This window comes from Balearica regulorum, chromosome 1, assembly GCF_011004875.1.
Source record: "Balearica regulorum gibbericeps isolate bBalReg1 chromosome 1, bBalReg1.pri, whole genome shotgun sequence".
NCBI classification, from domain to species: domain Eukaryota; kingdom Metazoa; phylum Chordata; class Aves; order Gruiformes; family Gruidae; genus Balearica; species Balearica regulorum.
In genome coordinates this window covers 91,471,234-91,492,813 of record NC_046184.1, presented here as the reverse complement: position 1 = coordinate 91,492,813, position 21,580 = coordinate 91,471,234, and the positions used below count along the sequence as shown (strand labels likewise).

The 21,580-nt window shown below is 40.5% G+C and overlaps 1 protein-coding gene across 28 annotated transcripts in view; it reads right to left on the bottom strand.

Moving 5' to 3' along the window:
* Window positions 1–21,580, bottom strand: part of ZBTB20 (zinc finger and BTB domain containing 20) — a 516,306-nt gene that overhangs the window by 246,667 nt on the left and 248,059 nt on the right. For 12 of the 28 annotated variants that reach the window (XM_075765517.1, XM_075765510.1, XM_075765492.1 and 9 more), the window contains one exon: window positions 14,461–14,524. The exons of the other annotated variants lie outside the window; for them this stretch is intronic. The gene's annotated coding sequence lies outside the window, so the exon portion shown is untranslated. The remainder of the gene's footprint in view (window positions 1–14,460; window positions 14,525–21,580) is intronic. 28 annotated transcript variants of the gene reach the window in all.

Here is a 21,580-nt window from a genome sequence, read left to right as displayed (position 1 = left end):
GAAAATCCCGCTCACTCCAGTGGGACAAGGACTGGCAGCACTTTCTAATGGTCTCTGCTGATTTTCCTCCCCTTCTCCCTGTCCTCTGCCCCAACCAGTGACGTTGTATCTGATTACTTGCAAGTCATCGTCTGATTTTTTTTTTAGCATGCTAGCCAATACTTAGACATTAATTTCACCACAGATTGTCAAACCCAAAGTCATGACTGGAAGGACATTTTCTCTACTGCTTCCTCCCATTTCTTTTGCTACAGGTAAAGGTTCCATTATTATTCTGAGGAGAATAAACAACATTCCTACTTTACCCAGAGAACTTCAATGACAGTTTCTCTGAGCAATCTTCCACCCTCATATTTGTGCATTTGCTGTAATGGCAAGCCTTGTGCTCATCTCATCTTAACACTTTTAGGTGAAAGGTTATGTTAATAGAGCAAATTAAGCTACAGAATTTCACGCCACCTTGGCTAGTTCCAGGCCAGACCTGATCTCCCATCTGAAATGGAGATTAGTCAAAATCATAATCATTTAACTAAAGCCACTCAAGGTTTACACTGGTACTTCAAAGTAACTTTGGTGAGCCAGAAAATGTAAATAAATAGCTGATGCCCAGGTGTGGGAAGCGATCCTGTTGCTAACACATGAAGTGATACTCCTTCTTTCGATGAAGTAGAACAATATCCATGGTCTCCCTCTCTTTCAGTAGTCCCAACAAGTCTCCCCTCCACTAGTTTCCACACAGAAGTAGGTGTAACCTAGCTACTCATGTATCAGTACGTTTCTTCCAAAAATCAGTCATGATGTGAGGTGATTAAGAGATACCTTAAAGACTGTAATTGAGCACTTAATATGGAGGCGCACGAAATCTCTAGGCATTTTATGAAATTTAGGCCAAAACATATATAAAACATGCATAAATAATGCATGTATTTAGTGCAATGGATGCCTTCACTATATATTCTGTATGTTATGAATTGAAAGAAATGAAAAAACATGAAGGAGATACAAATACATGCACACACAGAGAGAAAATTACGTGGCCCTTTCTAGCATGAAAAGGAAATTATTAAAAGTTGGATAAACAACAACGGAGGATATGACAGGGGCAGCTGGAGAACCACACTGGGGGACAGAACTTCTAGGTGAATCCACACAAAAAAATGTCTCCCCTGACAATCCGTTGTTCTTCAAAGAGAATAATGATTCTAGAGATGAGTTTGCATTTGTCTTTGGATGTCACAATAAATGCTAAGAAAGCAGCTGAATGAGAGTTATTATTTCCTCTGAGCAACGAAGGATTTGGGTAGACTGTCAGAACACCAGCACCCGCAATCTGAGGGCAGATACAAAGCAATAGCAAGCTAGCAGGAAGCTCAGAATCTGTCCCGGGCCCTGGGAAAGGAAGATGAAAGAGGCCATGGGGCAAACTGGAGATCTAAGAAAGGTAGATCTAAGAACCGCAACTGCAACGCAGCTGTTAAATCATGAGGGAAGTAGGAGCATTGTTTGAGAAAGCGATCACAGGAGGCATAATGTTTTCCAAGACCAACAGAACATAAACGCACACGAATTGGTGGAGAATGTGCTCTGCAGCGGTCTATGCTACTTAGTTGGAATAACTCAGCCAGTTTGGGGGTACAGGGGCTGCATCCAAGTCTCTACCCTATTCACACACTCACTGCTCTGAGCACAGCAGAAAGGATGAGTAACCCCTCAGTGCTCCAGAATATCAACAGCTACATTATGGGCCATCTAATCCTCCCTCTCTAAATGAGCATGCTGAGCAGAACATAAATCCAGCCCTACCTCTGAGTAACAAGATGCTTTTCCAACTGGCCTGATGGAGTACTTGGCCTGATGACGACTCTCGCAGTCAGATGTGCAATCTACCCTCTGGCTCCCTGTTGGTTTGGACTCATTGCCTATACTCTAATACCTAAGACTGCAAGAGATAAAAGAGAGATTCCTGTTTGACTGTATAAGACAGTATGTTACAGCCAATGGTAAGCCATGTCCTTGCACCTGCTGTTTGCAGAACCGGCCCTTTCCACTGCGCACTCTTCCCTGCAGTGCTCCTATATGGAAGGAGACAACTATAAATGACACTAAAAATAACCTTTAAAGCCACTATATAGCAGCTGGAAAACAAATCACAAACTGACCCAAGACAGTAGGGTGTATCCTGTCCCACTTGGTTGGGCTGCTTTGGAGTGTGTTAAGCGTCACAAAGCTAAGGAACCTGCTTCATGATTTGCTAATTTCTATTGCGCATTTTAGTATCTCTGTTTAATCAGAACTAAGGCTAAAATGGACTATGGTTTGTGTTATGAAAGCATAAAAATATTTTTTAAATCCACAGCCCTGCCCCCCGCCCCCATGCCATTCTATCAAAACATACACAGGAAAATGTTTAGAAGTTATAATCTTCTCAGCTAGGCTTAGTTTCCTGTATATATTTCAAACGCAATGTCTCAAGACCACACATACAAAAATCTAGGAATGCAGGTGGCGTCCACACAGACCTGAGCTCCAAATTTTAGATGTGAACCATGTTATCTTTCTATATGTTTGCTCTGGTCTTTCAGTTTGCCCCATTACAGCGGGAAGAAGATAGGAGATGAAGTTCAGACTGGAGCTGAACGAAGAGGAACCACACTGGCGTGCTGCTTTTTCTGTAGGTGAAGTTGCTCACAATTAAGGGGAACTCAGAATCACAGTTTAATTTGGCATTTTCAGAGCTGAGATTTCTTCATTTCAAAGACTGAGCTAAGTCTGCAAATTTCAAAGTATCTAGCACACTGTAAAAAACAAGAAAATGGAGCAATCACCAGAAGAGAGAGTCAAGTGCTTAAACTAGGACAAAGTAGTAACTGACATGGAACTGGGACCTTCCCCCTGTTTTCACTCTCACAATCCTGTGGTAAACCATTTCACTTTGTCTTTGGTTTAATTTAGGAAAGAATTATTCAAAACTCTCATGCTCGGAATGAGTATATATTAATCTTTTGTTCTGAGTAATAAGGTGCAAAGAAATGTAGTCCTGGCAGGATACTAATTTCTGATGTTGTCAATTAAAAAACTTCTCCTGGTGTTTTGAATGGAAAAAATCTCTCAGTAAGTGTTTTTATCGAAGCACCCAGTTCCAAGTCCTGGATTATTAGGTTAAGCTCCGTCAGCAGAGAGACCAATATAAATGCTTTTCATACCATCTGCCTCGATGCCTTGACAAAAAAATAAAGAGAAGAAGAAAATATGTAGGTCCAAACCCCTCTGATTTTAACCTGCTTCCCTTTAACATAAAGCTGGGAAATTCAGGTCCAAAAAATATAAAATAAGAAACACATGATTGTTTTTTTTTTCTTTTTATCTTTCCTCAAAACCTCACAGAACATCCAGAATCACCCAGTGTTCCCAGGATCTGATTTCTTTTTATATTTTAAAATCAGAAAAGCAGCTTTAAGTCAGTCTAGGCATTGGCAAATTATTTTCTCTGCTCCCTTTCGCTGTTCTGAAAAGAGCTCATTACAGTGCATGCATTTTTACCTAATGTTTATTAGGAGGCTCTATATAATTACCAAGGTTTTGATTTTCCTGTTTAAAAACAAATTAGGGTGGTGTGCAAGGCCTTGCAATATTAGGAGGCAACTCCAACAGCTAATGATGGAGGACAGTGGCTCAGTGAAGGTGTTAGCGATCCATCTGGCCAATTAAAGAGTAACTTCGGCAGAGCCTGATACTATTTCTCAATTATGCTGTCTGTGATATCGAGAGTCGAGATGCAGTGAGACTTGGTGTGAAACAATGAAGTGAATCCACACAAGAGAAAAATCAGGGAAAAGCTGCTCTAACCCCACGGCAGAGAGGAAAGGGAAAACGCTTCCAGCCAGAGATGTACCTTGACTTACCAACCAGAAAGGGGGGGAGATTTTAAAGAAAACAAAACAGCTCAGACATGAATCAAATACCGATAAAAGTCTGTCTTCCTACAGATTTGCGATCAGAGCCTGCGAGAGCTACACAATACGAGTACAATTATCATAGGTCTCCTCTCCCACAACAAAGATAAAATTCTCAGTGAGCAAAAGACAGCATGTGCTGTGGCTCTTCTGGAGCAAAGCCTGTGCTGGCCAGCCAGCTGTCCTCTGCCGAACATGCTTAGCTGATAAGTTCTGCTTGTCTTTCCCTCAGCAGGGGCACTAATTTGAGTTTTTCTCCTCTCCTTAGATACCCATTTTGTAAAAAATGAATTATCTTTTCAGTTCTTTCCGACTTGGCTGAAAGCTATGGGCACGCTCAACGTATGGGTGTGACAGACAATCCCATAAATTTAGATAACTTGGCAGAAGTACTCCAGAAATCTGGGGTGTTCAAAATCTAGAAGTGGATCCAAACTTTAGCTTAAGCCATGCCTGAAGTAGACTGAGACCAAGACCTTGTTCTGTTTCCTGCCTTCCCATTCGGACCTCCGTGAGGTCTGACCGTGTGCTCTTTTCTCTTGTGGCCATGACTGCAGATGCAGGCCAGCCAGATCTGCCTTGGAACAACTTGGACATGGACATCCCATAGGACTTCCTAATGCATTTCATATCATAGACCATTTTAAAAGGGATTTGGGTTTTTTTTTCTTGTCTTGCATCTTCAAAAGCATCTAACTTGAACTCAGAATTCAATAATAGCATTTTTTCCTGTCCTTTCCCACCTGAGAGACTTCTGTCTCCACCTCTAGGAGGTTAGCATGTCCCTTCCCACAGCCAGTCTCCTGTGCTGGCTTCTCCTCCTTTCTCTCATCTTCCACCCGTGACAGAGAAGGAGTTAAAACATCATACTGCTTTCTGGCCAGTACCTTCTCAAGTACGTCACCCCTCCCCACGCATGCATGAGTTGCACTGCCCTCCCTCTGGATGGTTCCACATATCTGTCCTCTGAAGTTACGGAGATGGGAATGATTTTCCTCAACATGAAATGCTGCATAAAGAGTGTGGGTGGGAAATATGCGGTGTAATGGAACTGAAACCCCATAAGGGAAATTAATGCAGGCAGCTGCTGATACACTATTTACGTGGATAAATCATCCATTTTCCTCCTGGGCAAGACGACTTGAGGTATCACCTACCCAGGATGGCAAGTGCAAATATAAATAATAAATAAAACTATCTGAGGAAGAATTCTCACTGTAATGGGTTTTGTAGAGAACTAAGTTTCAGTTAAACTTAATCCTTGCTGTCTTTTGTGTCTCCAGCAGCAGAAACATCTGGTCGGTTTTAGATTCCCCTTGGATTCCCAACTTCAAAGGGAGTTATAAAGAATAACAAATACATGTACTGGCACTGAAAAAAAAAATTAGAGCAGCAGGAGAGAATGGTAAAATTGTCCTTATTTGACTGCTAGTGACAGGCGCCACAGGCAGAACTGTGAGAAAAAATCTTAATGGCTCAGGCAAACAAGCTTTTTTTTTTTTTTTTAATGACTGGCTCTCTCTACTAATGACACAGAAAATCTATGGGATCTGCCCCATAATGGCAAGAAGCACATGTGCCAAGGAATACGCACGCAAGGCTATGCAGAAAACAGATTTCAAATCAGATATGCACTAAATAATAGACAGGAAACCAGGAACTAAGTTTCATTCCCAGCCCTTTCACTGAGAGCGCCCTGTGTATAACCTTGGTTAAATTACAGAGGTCCAAATTTCAGCTCTTTAAAGTCTGTAGGACATTGTAAAGTATGGTCAAAAACAATGACTGTCATAGGCGCTTTTCAAATCCTACTTCAAAACCTCCAGGAACAGGGGTAGGTAAGCAAACACAGTAACAGATGTCTGCAGCTCTCCGTCTTTCCTCCACTCTCTGGTGGCTGGAAAGTGAATGCCATGCTCCCTTTATGAATGCAGCACGGTCAGCAACAACTTCTGACATGTTTCTGCCCTTGTGCATCTAGCTTCATGGTGATCTTCTGAATCAGTGCACTCGTGAAATGATCGCACCCCGTTCCCTACTTCACCCATGTGGCATCAAGACGTCCTTTGTCCTTTTTTTGTTCCTTGTGTTTTACCATTTCAGTCACAGGGTTAATAAAATAAATGTAACGTGAAGGATGTGTGAGGATACATGAACCTGTGTGAAGCCTCCTCTCTGCTAAACATTAACTCTTGTTGCATGAACATTAACTCTTGTTGTATGAACACTAAACTTGTTACTCTCTTTCATCAAAACTAGACTCCTAAATGCCTGGCATCATGTAATGCATGTTTACAAGGTGGATGCCAGAGAGGAAAATTACAGAATAGGCTTTTGCAAATAGTATTAAAACCCCAGCCATACTTGTTTCACCTCCATTTACACAGAGTACATAGAATATAAGTTTTGAAGGTAGTCATCAAATAAGTTCCAGTGATTCCTCAATCAAAGAGACTGATCAACTTGTGGATATTTGACGGGACATGAAAAGCTATAGTTGCCAATAATTCATCCAGCTCTGTTGCTGGAGTTGCAACCATGACTTTTTACATGACCTTATTTTGCCTTATTATGTCACGAGGTAAGCAGCTTCCCATTGTTTCATCTTTGAAGATATTTCAGGATCTCTTAAACACCACACATAACAGCACAATCGTATCAAGATTTTCCCATAAACACAGAAATCTTATATCAGAACTTTCAATCATAAAAATCCTAAGTTCTTGTACAATGTAATGATCAAAGGACTTCTGCAACAGGCTCCTTACTGAAGGACTCCGTTCTCAAATTGATTTCTCACTGAATATTAGAAAACTGTAAGTGAAGATCCTTTACGAGCTGCTATAGAAGTAGGAATTAAAGAATATACTGTGAAATTTGTCATCCCAGAGACAGAAATCAGCAATTTCTGAAGCTCGCAGTACAGCACTATTAAACAGTTGAATCTGAAAAGGGGATCTAAAATTAACCTGAATGCACTGCAGAAACAGGATGAGCCAATTCTATGTCTGGTGTACCACTATGGTTTTGCAGGAGCCATGGCAGGATAAACTCATCCCCTCTCGCCCAGGAACCACCTCTGGAAGCAATGCTACGTGCAGTGGGATCTCTAGTGACATCAGACTCGCTGGGCCTGTGAAAGATAATATTTTTGGAAGCGCTACAATCCACAATGTACTGATGCAAAACTTCTAGTAAAGTCTTTTTGACTTCTTGAGCTGAAGACCTTTGACTCTTGAAAGGGGGCTTGCCTTCATAATAGGGTTCTATTATCCATGTTGCCAATATCCTCCTATTAGGAACCCCTTTGGATTAATGCTTACAATCTCAATTTTCCAGCAAAATGGCCCATTTACCTCTAGAGACAGTAAAGAAAGATAAAAAAAGCAGATCAGGAAATCTCAGGGTTCCCAATACTCATATTCCAAGAGGAGATTTCTTCAAATAACACTTAAGGTAACACCAGAAATTTTCTGATTTCTGTATTTGCAGTCAGAGCAGCCGTACTGCCAGTGTTGATTCTGGGTTGAGGGCAGCACAGGCTGCAATACCTCGAACCGACAGTCAGGGGTTCTGACTGCATCCAGCACTTTGAGTGGAGAATTTCCAATAGGGATTTGATCCCCAGCCTGCTAAAGCCAAGGAGAGAATTTAGATCAGGCTCAATACACATTCCAAGGAAACTTCATCTTTTCTTCTACGAGAAACGCTATATACAGCGAAACACAGTTCATTTGAAAACCACACAGTCGCGCCTCCTGTCTACACCCCTGAATCTTCACTCCTATACCCTGCAGTAATGGCCTTGACTTTCAGAAGACAGACTGGCAAGTGAGTATCAGGGAGAAGCGAAGACTTAGTGAGATGTGTCAGCATTTGACTATTACACATAGTGAGGGAAGTAAAGGGTACTGAATGAGAAGGGGAGGCAGAAGAGATTTCTCTTTACGTTTGCTACAAGTTTTTAGTGATACAAATCTTTCCAGTTAAATCGCATCTCCGAGTTTGATGTGCTATTTATTAAAGGCAGCAGCACAACAAAAGGGACATAAGCTATCAATCCTGGGACGCCAGCTAACAAACACTTCAGCTACATCCCAGGATTTCTCCAAGTACCTTTATAAATGTTTCTTTACATCCTGTTTATAGCACGTCACATTCTCCTGTGACTAGAGCTGGCAGACCAGATCCTGCATGGTCTAATAGTTTCTTGAGTACCTTTCCTGTCCTCTTACGTGTCTGTAGGCATTCAGGCACAATGCAGCAATTGAATGTAATCATTATAAAGACAGTTCAACTCCTGGCCAACCCTCAGCATGCATATATACATTTGCAAAGCATTAATGGCATGGTAAGCTAAAAACAACCATCCCAATAATATTAGCCAGCTAGGCAAGATCTACAGATGCTTTCTGTTTGCCTGGGATATTTTACTGCTTATATTATTATCTCTTTGATCTGTGCTGCTCCACTAGCATGCAGGAAATATTGTGAGCGTGTCCATAACATAAACTATGTTATTTATTTATTTATTTATAGAGCTCTGAAGTGGGAAAGCTTTTTTTTTAATATTTTTTAAGGCCTAAACACATCAATATTCCAGCTCTTCATGTTCAACACCAGTGCAAAATATATTCTTCAGATTAAATCAGCCTTCTTAAGACTAAATTCAATTTATACTGATATAGCAGGTTACATGCTTAGTCACGTAAAAAAAATCTGATGAATACAGGAGACAGCTGTTGAACAAAGCATATCCTCCTGCCTGTCTTGTTACAGGCCTGTAACTGAGAAATACTGAACCAACTACACTATTGTCCAAATACGTATTTATTTAAAAGCAGCTTTTCTGTATCACAAAATACCCCTTTCCAGCTTTGAAAAAAAAGAAACAAAAGGTTAGGTGGTCTAACAAATGGAAATGCTTTTCAATTCGTATTACTTTGTCATCTTATGTTTACCACTGACCAGAGTGAGAACTCTAAAGTTTGCAGAGCCACAGTTTCCCCCGAATGGGTGATCAGACGTTGACTGCTCTATCCCTAACTTACGAAAGTTGCAGTGCTGATATACTTAAAGAATATGACATTGATGTATCTAGCTAAATTTAAGGAAGCCAGATCTGAATAACCAAGGTATCACATGAGCGGGTTAGTATCTCGGTCCTTGTTGAAAAACATAAGGATCATCACACTGCTGAGACAAGGTCAGGTGCTTTACATTTTTCAGCAACACAGCAATCCTTAATTACGTTCTTCATTTTTAATCTTCGCCCTTGCCCTACTTGTCCAAAATACCCCCATTAAATTCATGTTTTTCTTTTGTAGGGTGCTCCCACCGAGACAGATTCAGGCCCATCCTGAAGAATTTAAACTTAACCAAAACCATAGTCTAAAGTAATATGCCTCCAAGGCATATACCATATCGTGGCCCTGGACAAGACTGCTGCCAGAAGAACTTTACTATTTATGTATACGGATCTTACATGAGAACGGAGAGGAAAAAACCTCCAACACAGTAGGAGGAAAAAGAGAGAATGCTTTGGGTGTTATACAGGACAAGGAAAGACACAAAGCAGTAACCAGAAAGCGTCCTACTAAGGGAAGCTCCCTTTTAAGTCAAACCTAAGAAGCAACAAATGAAAGTGACTACACTAATAGTAACTGTATAGGCTTTACACTCACACCGTCATTGCAGTCAACTCTTTGCTGACTTTGTAAGCAATTGCACCAGAATTTGAAAGGTTTGGTCCAGGACCAGCCCACAGAGAAGGAAGCCAGGAGAGCTGAAATGGTATCAAAGGCTTCCCAATTTGCTGAGCAGAAGCACAGAATATATTTCCAGGGGAGATCTACATATAGTTGCAGAAACAGATTCTGATTAACTGTTACAGAGATAGACAAGTCCCATTATAACATCAATACAAGAAGACCTCAGCATAGTCTGAGGCTCTTCACACATTTTTTTTTTAATTTTTAATTTAATAGAAAATGACAGATTTAATAGATTTTTTTAAAAACAGATCTAGTAGAATTCTGATGAAGTACTCCCCTAAGCGCCACCTAGAAGAGCCCAAACCCAACCCAACATTCCTGCTTTACAGGATAGCTACAGACTTTGAAATTTGCTTTTCTTTCACAGTTGAATTCAACACTGCATTGCACAGTTGCCCATGAAACAAAAATAAAAAATCATTTCAATCAATTGAATGTTTTGTTTTGACAAAATAATTTTGTTTTGATTGTTACTTTCAGTTTTGATTTAAATTTTATATTAGAACATAGAATACATTTTTGAAAGAAAACTTTGAAACAAAAGCGTTTCTGTTCCACAAATGCCACAAAGCTTTATCTGAAAATATGAATAATGAAAATAAATAAAAGTCCTGGAAGTATTTTTTTTTTTTAAGTGAACTATTATTTCTACAAGAAGAGAATACCACTAGGTATATTTTTTAGTGCTTCTAGTCCTGACCTTCAGCACCCTTTAGGGAGCCCAAGAAGCTTGTAATACCTCTGCAATGCTACCAATATATCACTGACAATCTAATTATTATTAATAATCCAGCTGGTATGTTGTTCTTGTCCAAGAACCGGTGGAGCTTACCGACATATGAAAGGGTTTTTCAGACAGTCATTTATGTAACAACTAACACACGTCTTGTTGGGTCAAGCACCCTTAATTACTATTGCCATTTGGGGAAGTATCACAACCAGTTCTGAGCAGGGTGAAGCAGCAGACTGAAAGTCACAGAGAGTCCTACAGAAGAATCTGGAGCGAGGAGAAGTGAGGGGAATGCTAGTTGTTTCTGCTCTGTCCCTGTAACCTTAAACTTCACTGGTAGAGAAATGTAGGAGTGGTTGAGATTAATAAGATATTTAACATCTAAGAATTCCTTTTCCTTTAACCATTTGCTCCAAACGCTAAAAAGGCTCTTGATCATGGCTCGTACATTTCCAAATGAATAAAATGCAAAATACCATGAAGCCATGTGAATCTTGGCTGAAGCTGAGAGACAAATCCTGGCCTAGAACGGGAAGAATTCAAGGATTTCACCTAAATCAGGTAGCAGCAAGAGTGCCAACATATGAAAGTATTCACTTAGGAACACCAGAAGGAGAGCCGAAGTACAGCTAGGCCTTTAACCATGACAGCACATCGTTCCCAGCAACTGGCATCCCCTGGCTATTTCAAGCCTTCAGATGCTTATGAGGAGTCGTTCTTCCCCATGCCATTTGGTGAAGGGTTTTTTGTAACACGGACAGAATCTCAGTAAGAACCAAGTGATTTTTGTTTCTTAGAAAGTGAATTTCTGAACGCAGTGCTCAGAGTAGAAGTCTAAGGATTCAAACAACTGGACTACTTAATCTCCACAAAAGCACTTTCTAACTGGAACTTGAACCTACCTACTACAACGCTGGATGCCATGCTTCGCAAATCAGAGACAAGCAAAGTCTTAGGGAGAACTGTTGGGATTACTTCACCTGGGGTTTTTTTAAAGTATTAGATTTGGGGAGGAGTATTTGAGAAGAGATATGGTGGCTAAATTAAAAGGAGTTTGGATTGAATATCTTTGAAATAGGTTATTCCCATATGAGAGAAATACAAAGGCTTGTTCAAAAGCCTGAAGTACAATTCCCTCTAACAGAGCTGTTCCTGCTGCACACCAAGCAGACTGTTGAATTTGTGCTCTGCACACTGGGCCCATGTGCTGACACCTTCCACAACCTGAAAGGACTTGAACACTCCTTCATCTTGCATGTGCCTTCAGCTACGGCTGTCTGTAACCCCTTCCCAGCAGTAAGATCTCAGAGCCTAACTGCCTGAGAAAGATGACTGACTCCCTCACCCTCCACAAACTAAAAATACAGCTTTAGAGGTCAGCAAAACCAGAAAATACCCACATGCACTTCCATGCCTCAGCATCTTCAGCACTAGCAATGAATGATCCTGGCTTAGGTCCACATGAGGAGAAAAGTTTCCCTTTCCTAAACACAGTGCCTCTTTCAAATGAGGGGCTCACAATCCCCTACTACCAGCTTCCCTCTCCCTTAGCTAGTCTGAGTTATTAAAACAAACAAACAAACAAACAAACAAAATTTTCTTCTGCTAAGCATCCTTCCCTCTCCTCTCTCAACTTTCCTTGTGTTTCCTTTCATGCCTTCCAGGGTTTGTTGTTTTTAAGCCCCTGGACTAATACCTGGTTTCTTTGTTCTTTTTTCTGTTCGCTTAAAACTCCAGCCACCAAAAGCAGATTTGGAGAAAACTGGCTTTCTCTAGTTGCCCCATTGTTCTTCTCGGGCAAGATCTATTTCAGATGTTTCTATTTCAAATATTTAATGACAGACCTATTCATACAAAGATATGCCAACACCACTCCCCTGTCTCTTTGGCATGATGCAGAGCACAGAAAAAGATTGTCACAAGATACAAGGATTCAGTTAGTCAATAAAATCATCTTCCAACTTATAAACAGTACGTAGCAGATTCCATACATTGCCACACTTCCCAGAAGCAACAGCCTGACAAAGAGCAGTTTCAAGGCAGACCCCATGGGACAGACACATCCAGTTAGCACTACGCCACAGCGGACCCTGGCTGGTTTCACTTCCAACAGGACCTGACGAGAAGCCAAGGACTGTATTGAGCTCTTGGAGAGTTAACTTACTTTTGGGGTCTTGTCTTCACTGCAATGTTGTTTGGAAGTACAATGCTAATGTTGCCCCCAGCATGACTCCCACCCACAACAGAAGCTCAAACTAAGTGCTATTTTAACTTGACTCCTTGGCCTAAAAAAAGATTCTAAGTGTCAGCCCATGTGTTGTAGTTACTAGTGTCAGCAACACAGTGGGAACTCAGCAGTTCTCTGGTTATGGGTTTAAAGCGTTGATCTAAGGCCCTGTCTCGCAACTGCGCTCTAGACTAAAACCACACAATTCTTATAGCCCGTTATCTACATTAAGCTCATGCGGATAGCAGGTGACAGTCTGACGTTACCAATCTACTTCTCCTCTCCTCAGTCTCTGCAGTACATTGCTGACAAATAAATACTTCAAATTTGCAGCAGAAACTGCATGTGTACAAACAAGTTTAGCACAGAGAACCCTTACCAACTGTAACACTGTTCCGATAAAATTGATTAAATGCATGTAAAACTAGGCTAGTTGTAAGCATTTTTACCCACTATCTCTGCCTACCCAGGCTACCACTGGGAACGAAGGGGGCTTTTTGCAAGTACCTTAGAGTCACTGTCTGTGAAGCACAGCACAATAGCCAATTCTCACACGAACACAGCATGATCAAATTTTAGCTCTGGTGAACTGCAGACCTTATATATATATATGGACAAAAGTATTTTAAGGCATATTGTGGTGTGTGAGAGCAATCTAAGGTGTTCATATAGACAGTGTCTGTGTGGCAAATCCAACCTCTTGCATCTTGACTCTTACCTACCTAAACCCTCTCTTCACTCTAGTAAGCTGGCATGAGTTGAGCAAATCTGAGTACAGGCAACTGATACAAACCACCACAAAAGTGGCCATATTGTTATCTGAACATCTCATGCTCTAGTTTATTTACAGTCTTCAGGGCTGTAATCCCAGCTGGTAGTTTTAATTAGTAGTGAATGTACTTTCACAACAAATTGGACCTTCTCTTTCTTGGGCATCAGAGATCCCTTCCACAGATGACTGTGGAATATGAAGAGACAAATTTGGGGGACGTCGGGCACGCAGTTTTCTCGTATCATGTATCTGCAAAACTACCATCACTCTCTGGCTCACAAGAGGACTTGGCAGCAAGTCAGACTATTTTGACTATCCAGAGGACTCTTCCCCCAGTGCCAGAGTAGTAAGATACAGGCATCATGGAAGCTTGTAATGACGCATGAACTAATGCTCTTTAGAAGTCAATACAAAATTGCTGGCTACAAGTCCAGCTGCAGGGGCTGTCTTCTGCTTATGGGTTTTAAGCCAAAGCATAGGATAACACAGCAAGCATCATCAGAGTACATACATATCTACTCTTTTGCTGTTATTGTACAAGGGTAGCTTTGCCCATTCTGTAGCCATTAGTAAATGCCTTACTATAGAACTGCAAGTGTAGCAGGGTTTTGACAGTCTTTTTCCTGTAGCTGTTCTGGGATTTTTCCTTTCTTGGCTGTAACCAGTTGCAACCAGTTGTGAATAAGTCGTTATCCCTCTGTGCAACTCACAACAACTAAAAGAAACCAGTGTCATTATGCAAGTTTCAAAAAAAAAAAAAAAAAAAAAAAGTTTTGTTTTATGGTTAATTATCCATGGTCTATTTACAAAATAAATCAACCCATTGTGCACCACCAGGATTTGTGGCCTCATTTGAACTTTGCTTTTCATTAATCACTTTAAAAATAAAAGCTAACTAGACTTTTTTTTTTTCCTTTTTGGTTTATTACTTGCATCTGGGTATAAATTGTAAAAATGGTGAGAGAACAAAGTATGGATTATTCACCCTCAGTTTCACGACTTACATGATCTCAGTCTTGTCTTTCTCCACGTGCCTAAACAGATGCACAGTCCAAAAATTCCAACATTCTGTAAGAAATGCAATCACAAGAAGATTGAAATATTTTTTAAACTCAAACTTTGATTTATTAAAAAAAAATAAATTGTAAAACGCAAAGCTTCCCTAAGAAACAAAAAAGGTGGGCAAACATTTACAAACATATTTAAGCTGCTATAAGAGGCCATTAAAATTGCTCATGTATATACCTAAGTAATACACAAATGTTTGTGAGCTCTGACTGCAAGGCTGCTTTGTTTAGACAAAACCTACTTGCAGGCAGGCTAGAGAAGGCAGAAAATGGCTATCTGATATCTTTATAGTGCTTACAATTTATACAAGAAACCAGAAATATTTTTTTTCTGAAAATGTTTTAATTATGTAAGACGTTTAGATCTTGTCCTCGTGTGATGACAGAGAACTACCAAATTTCTGAAAACTAGCCAATGGAGAGGCAGGCGAAGGACATTTTTAGCTGATCTGTTAAAAAACTAACTGTATTAACACTTATTTCACTCTGACAGGGAATAAAATATATATTTGCATAAAACTGAAATTCTCCTCAGCTTCAACTAAGAAAGCTTGAACAATGTATTTTTTTCCACTATGGACTCTAAAAAAATAGGTTGATAAACAACCACAATAAAAGCATATATAACACTAGGATATCAAAATGCTGGTGTGCCCCCCCCCCCCCTTTTTTTTTTCTTCTTCATTTACCAGTCACCCTTAAGCATACTTTGCCTTTACTATGAGGAACAGAAAGTCACAGAGCTCCACGTAACCACTGGTGAAATGCTACGGAAAAAGCTGTGCTGTCAGTAGGTCAAAAAATGTGGTTCTGCTGCACTCAAGGCTACAACTTTTTACTTCAGAGCTCCTGAGCTGGATGCAAGTATAAAGACGACCGAACAGAGCCAACAGGTATCTTTTAGAAACCTGAGATGAAGAGTTGAAGCTAAGACATTAGATCATTAATACTATATATTATTACTAACAGGAGCTCAGGAAGGCAATTTTTGCTTGCCGGTTGGTGCAAAATAGAATCGTAGAGATTATAAAAGTTAAAGAACCCCACTGCCTCCTCCTCCACTTTGCAGATGGCTGAGCTGCTTTAACTTTCATTTCCAAAAGTAAATTAGCTTCTACTTAAATGAAAGTAAAAATTTAAAGCTGCCTCCACCTGACTGCAAAGCACAGCAGCGGGCTGGGAGAGGAATGGATAGGCCTTCAAAGAAAATAAAAGCCTTTTTGAGCGACTCCTAATATGAACGCCTGCCCTTGCAGCAGCGAGCTGTGGCCCTACAGCCGCTTTCCATTATAAATGCTAAATTGGGAAATGTTTAACATTCTTTGTTTAATCTTTGCAGTATAAAGGAAAAACAGCTGATTCTCAGAAACACGACAGCCCGAACGACCATTATGGATCCGCACCTCCCTTCCTCACAGCAGAACGCACTATTTCCAGCCTCAGCGGCGACTGACACTTTTTAATCAGAAATGTATATTTAGATGGATCCCAGAAGACGAGATTGAAACTTTGTCTTTTTTTTTTCCAGTCATGTAAGGGGCTAAGGCAACCAGGATATTTAATAAAAACTGTAAGCAGAAAAATAGTTTAAGAACCATATGTCGTGAAAACTATGGGCAAAGATGGTTTCAGATGTTTTCTGCACTGTTCTCTGTTAATATCTTTCCACAGTCTCTCCATGAAGACCATTATTATTTGTTTTGATTTAAAGCATTATCAACTGAGCCCGTTTTTCTCTTGTTCGCAGCACAGTCCATCTATTCTACTGCAAGCAGTCACAAATAAATCAGCAAAAACTCGGAAGCGAACAATCCTCTCCGCTGCTTACACTGGCGAGCTTTCCTTCTATCTTGTCTCTGCAAGAGCTTCCCTAAAGGGATGAGTTTCATCATGCGCCCTAAAAGCCAAATAAGTCGGAGGTTTCTTCAGTTGAAATTATGAAATAATACCCCAAATCGAGTCCCCACAGAAACCGAACTGTTTACAGTTAGTTTTCTTACAAGATTTTACCCTGAAGCACACTTTCCAGATTATCAAGTCTAGTTTCCTGCTCTCTTTTACTACAGGTGTGAAGGTCACATCCTGAAGAGTTGTTTTTAAGCCTTGGCATCAACAAGGCGAAGAGAGTTTAACTATCCTCCCGCCCTAACCACCAGCATTCAGTAGTCGGCAGCGACGAGACCGGACGTCCAGGAAATAAACCCATGAGCAAAACGAGGATGTGCTCCTTCCCCAAACTGGGTGTGACAGACTGCGTGGTGCATCCTCTCCCGGGGCTCACGCTGGTGGAGGCACTCCATCCAAACAGAGCCACAACGGGAGAACATTAACCACTGTGCAGAAGAGCGAGCAAGGAACATCCAGGTGTCCACCCTGCTCCAAGCACTGCGCCCATCCCGACAACTCCTCTACACCGCTGCACTTCAGCGATCCTTCCCTGCGGGTCTCATGGCCCACCCGCGTACGTCGGATTTAACAGCGAAGTCTAGAACATACAGATTCTTGGACGGGAGAAATGAACCCTCGGCTTCGTTGGCTGTCAATGTGTAAGATAATAATTTCGAAAAGGAGGAGCACAGGGACATTCCGTGCGGCTAGGGCTGATACTTTTGTTACAACTACTCTAAATATATTGCTTCTTGCTTTGTTTCTTACAGGCTTCTGTAAGTCAAAAAGACCTATGAAACTACTGAAGGCACTAGCAACGAATTACTGATAGTGAAGGTCACAAAATTGTCACAAACTTCAACCAAAGCGTCAGAGTTGCAAAAAACACTGTTCTGAGGAAGGGAGGGAGGAAATCTTGCAGAATCACTACTAGATAAAAAAAGACTACTGTAGCTAATTCAGCACATTGCTGGATACAGCAAAATCATATTAGCTAGCTATTTTTCCAATATACCCAACCCCAAGCATGTGTCAAGGAAGAAAAACAATGAAATTTAAAAATAAAAGTTAATGTAGAGGTCTTTTCATTTTTGCTGTTGTTTTTAAAACTTTGGGGATCATACTTAATTTTTTTTGCAAAAATAAAAACCTTGAATTTAAGAAGACTAAGGCACAGATCTTCATAGTGGCAGGACTCAACAGCTTATGGTTAAAAATAAAATACCAGAGCCTTTTTTAAGTTGTGAAATGAAATCTTATTCATTAAAACCGAATATTAACATCTCATTTCAGAAACTGTTCAGACCATCACTTTTGCCTATTTTGCCTATGAATTCAAGAAGACAGAAGTTTCACAGGTTGCACGTCTAGCATCTGGTCAAGTCAAATCACCCTCTCCTCCATAAATTAAAATTCGGTTTCCATTCTGCAGAAAACACAAAATTCCATCACTCTGGTTGCTGTTCAGCTGTGTATATATAAGCAGACTTTTCGCAGCAGGCATTTCCAAGGTTGTTTAATTTGTAAGTACTCAGAAAATAATTAAATGTGTGTCTGACCATTAAGGAAGGTTAGTGCCTTGCAACAACTCCAGGTAAGCATACAAAACAAAGCTGGGGACTGAAGACTCCGGTAGTTAGAGGTAACCTAGTAACACGCAAAGAAACTTCTCAGTAACTGAAAAGCACGCAAATGCCTTTAAAAGGGAAATTTGCTTGTCTGCTGTTAGAAGTTATCAGGTTTTGTACACCTATTCCAAATAAGTCTTCCATTGTAATTAGTGCAGACAAAAAACTTACAGACTAAAACTCTGAGAAGACAGGCAGAAAGTAATTTTCATTCAAAGACATATGACCACTCTTTTGATTAAGTTAAATGCTGGAATCATTATTTATCATGTTCTCTGCAAAGCTACACAGTCTACATCTTCCAAGCATTTTATAAAGTGTTGACAGCTATTAAGGACACCAGGATAAGGGATTTGAAGGAGATTACTCTCCTCCACTGCATGCAACCATGTCATAAACTGCTATCGATATGTTGATTCAGCCCCATCTTACAACTACATAGGTTTCCCAGCCCTATAATTCCCATAGGATAGTCTTCCAGAATTTAATCCGCTGATGACGAGGGTCATCTTCCAGCTAACATTTATATATGGTTGGTGACCACAATTTGGTCTCTGTGGCAACACCGGCCTTAAGTTTCAATGATTTCTTTTAACATCTCCAAATTATTTCAACACATTCTCCCTGTGCATTTAAATCCACTTTATAAACATTAATAAAATAGCTTTAGAATATTTCTGTAGGGCACAATAAACCAAGTGTCTACTACTATAATCCCTAAGAGATTGTGTGCTGAGACAGAAACAGAGGCAGAAGAAGTTTTTGTTGCCCAGAGACAAAGCAAGGGCTGGTTTCAGAATCAGGCAGGGAGTCCAGGTGTTGCGATATGCTTTTGAGTATATATATATGAACTCCTCGGCAATTTGGAGAGATACACTTATAGAGCTTATAACATAGATCTTAAAATATTCCACTTCCTGTTTTCACAAAACTCTATTTCATTTAAAGCTTCTCTCAGGGATCACTGTTGAAAGATGTCAGCTTTAACTATTTTTTTTCTACTATGCCTGAAGTAGGCATAATTCACACTCAGGCTCATTTTATGACTCCTTTCCAATGCCAGAAAACCACTGTAAAATAACTAAGAATCGAGCCCTATAACTTTATAATTAACCTAATAGACTCCTGACATAATATCAACAGAATTAGCAGCATTACACTAGGGAAGAATCTGTCCAAGAATGTGCAGGCAGACAGGAACGGTTTGTAAAGGGCAATAGAAAACAAACCCTGACACAATGCTCGCAACCACAAACAGGTCAGATCCTCAGAGGATACAACTAGGAATAAACTGGTTGCAATAAGTACAGGAATATTTTCTTCCTGTGATCAAAAAATATTAAGTTTTCTTCGTATTGACCCTTTTCTCCCCTTTTTTAAACCCCTCAAATCCCTCATTTTCTATTCTTTTAGCAGGGTTACACATTTTGCACTTGCATTTGACAGAAATCAATTAAAATACCCCGACCAATCCTAATCAAAAGAATCTCTGGAACTCAACGGACATCAATCCCTTAAATGAAAGAAAAATGAATAAAGTTCAGTGCAACCTAAAATTTCACCATGCTTCTGCACTTGCTACTGTTATACGGAGACTGACCTGACACTCGCATTAAGGTCAGGAGAGGAAAGGGGAAAAAAAGCTTTCATTGTATACATCTAAAGTTGGGGGGGGAGAGGCGGGAAGAGAGAGGAGGAGAGAGACAGAAACACTGTGCAGAAGCCAGGGATGTTCCAGAGCGCACTGTGACAGGAAAATACTCAATAAGAATTCCTCCAGCCAAAAAACCAGATCTTAAATAGATCCATTGTCTTCCAGCCTGAAGCCCTTAAAAAGGCTCGAAATTAAAGTCTGTGCTGTGGGCACCCGGTCGTTCCTTCCTTTCATCAGGATTTGCAGGTTTTAATACAATCTGTCGTGAGGAAAAACAGTAGAGCTGTACAGTCCAGAGAGGTAACAAAAGCGAAAGGCAGGCGAGAGTTACATAACTGGCTTTTTACATAAATATTACATTGAGAGATATTTTGCTTTTCAGAAAGGAAAAAAGATTAAAAAAAAGAAGCACAAAACCACGCCAGAGAATTCAATCCAACCTCCCTTACTTCTCGTCCCTCTTTCGCTTTGTAACATGTATCGAGTAGTTAAAGTGAGGTTTTTCTTTTCCTTTTTCCATTAAGACTAAACAAATAACCAATTCAGCCTTAAACACTTCATAATAGTTTTTCTCATATTACCTGAAAAGTGCACCACATCATGGAAGCTGGAAGAAAGTCTTATTTTTAAAGCACAAGCAAGTCTGGCTTGCTTATCTGCAGCACAGGGCAATTAGAAATGACCACGGATGTTAAACTAACTCCCCTCTCTACAGTCTGAGAAAAGGGAAAAAAACTGCAAGTCTCCCCATCTGTTATTTCCTTTTTTTTTGTTTTTTTTTTTTTCTTTTGGCTGTAGAAAAGCAAAATTATGCAAGAGCTTTTGAATGTAAAGCCTGTGTGCTTTTTCCCTTTTTGTCTCTGTGTACACGGTATGTGATATTGCGTAACCGAGTACAGAGTGGGCGGTTAGCATTTACTATTGATTTACACTACTCCATATAATGAATTCAGAGCTCTAAGCGAGAGACACAGATGAAGAAATGCAGAGGGGTGAGATGCGGATTGAAGGTATGCGTGAGGAGGGCGCCATGGAAAGAGGGGAACAAAGAGTTTAGAAACAGAATTATGCCTTTCTGAACCAAACAAGCTTTTGCCAACCTTTTCATTTTGGTGCCCTTGGCTAGAAGAGCGGATGCTTAACAAAACTCACGAACCCCTCCGTCCAAAAGCAAGGTTTCCTTCCCACATCCACTGCCCAAATCCTTTTAGAAACTACAGAAAAAAACATATTCATGCTCCTGTTGCACTTCTTGTCCTAGGTACAAAGATGCATAGGACGATGAGATTCAGCCATGAGGGTCATTAAGGTTACTAAAAGAAATCTTTTTTTAGTAGTACTGTACATCAACTTTTGACTTACTTCTTCAGGACCTACAGGCTTGTAGGAGCACTGAAATCATAGGCGCTTTCCACAGTATGTAATACAAAGCCCTGCATTTTTTGAGATGGAAATATGGGAATTAGAGACTGGAAACAAAGAACACTTGACCTATTTTGCTCACTCATTAGGCCTGCCAAAATATCCCCGTTGTTCTCTCTCGTACACAAGCACGCACCTGGAGTCCTCCATTTGGACACAGGCAGGCCCCTAGCTCTGTAATGGGAATCATTTTGAGTCAGTACGGTGAAACGCTCTCGTTCCCGCAGGTGAATGCCTGTCACATTGCTGAATCCTTTGCTTCCAAGGTGAGACATGGGTGTCCAAATTCTGCCTGCTCCCACTTGACACTATGTCCTACAAAGCAAGGCAACACCACCAGGCTGGCACAACACTGGACTGCTGGGTATCCGCTTATTTCTTCATATCGGGCTGGGGATTTTGCTAACAATGTCAATGTGATTCTCAAGCATGCCAACGTAGTTTCTAAAGCACACTGAAAGACTGA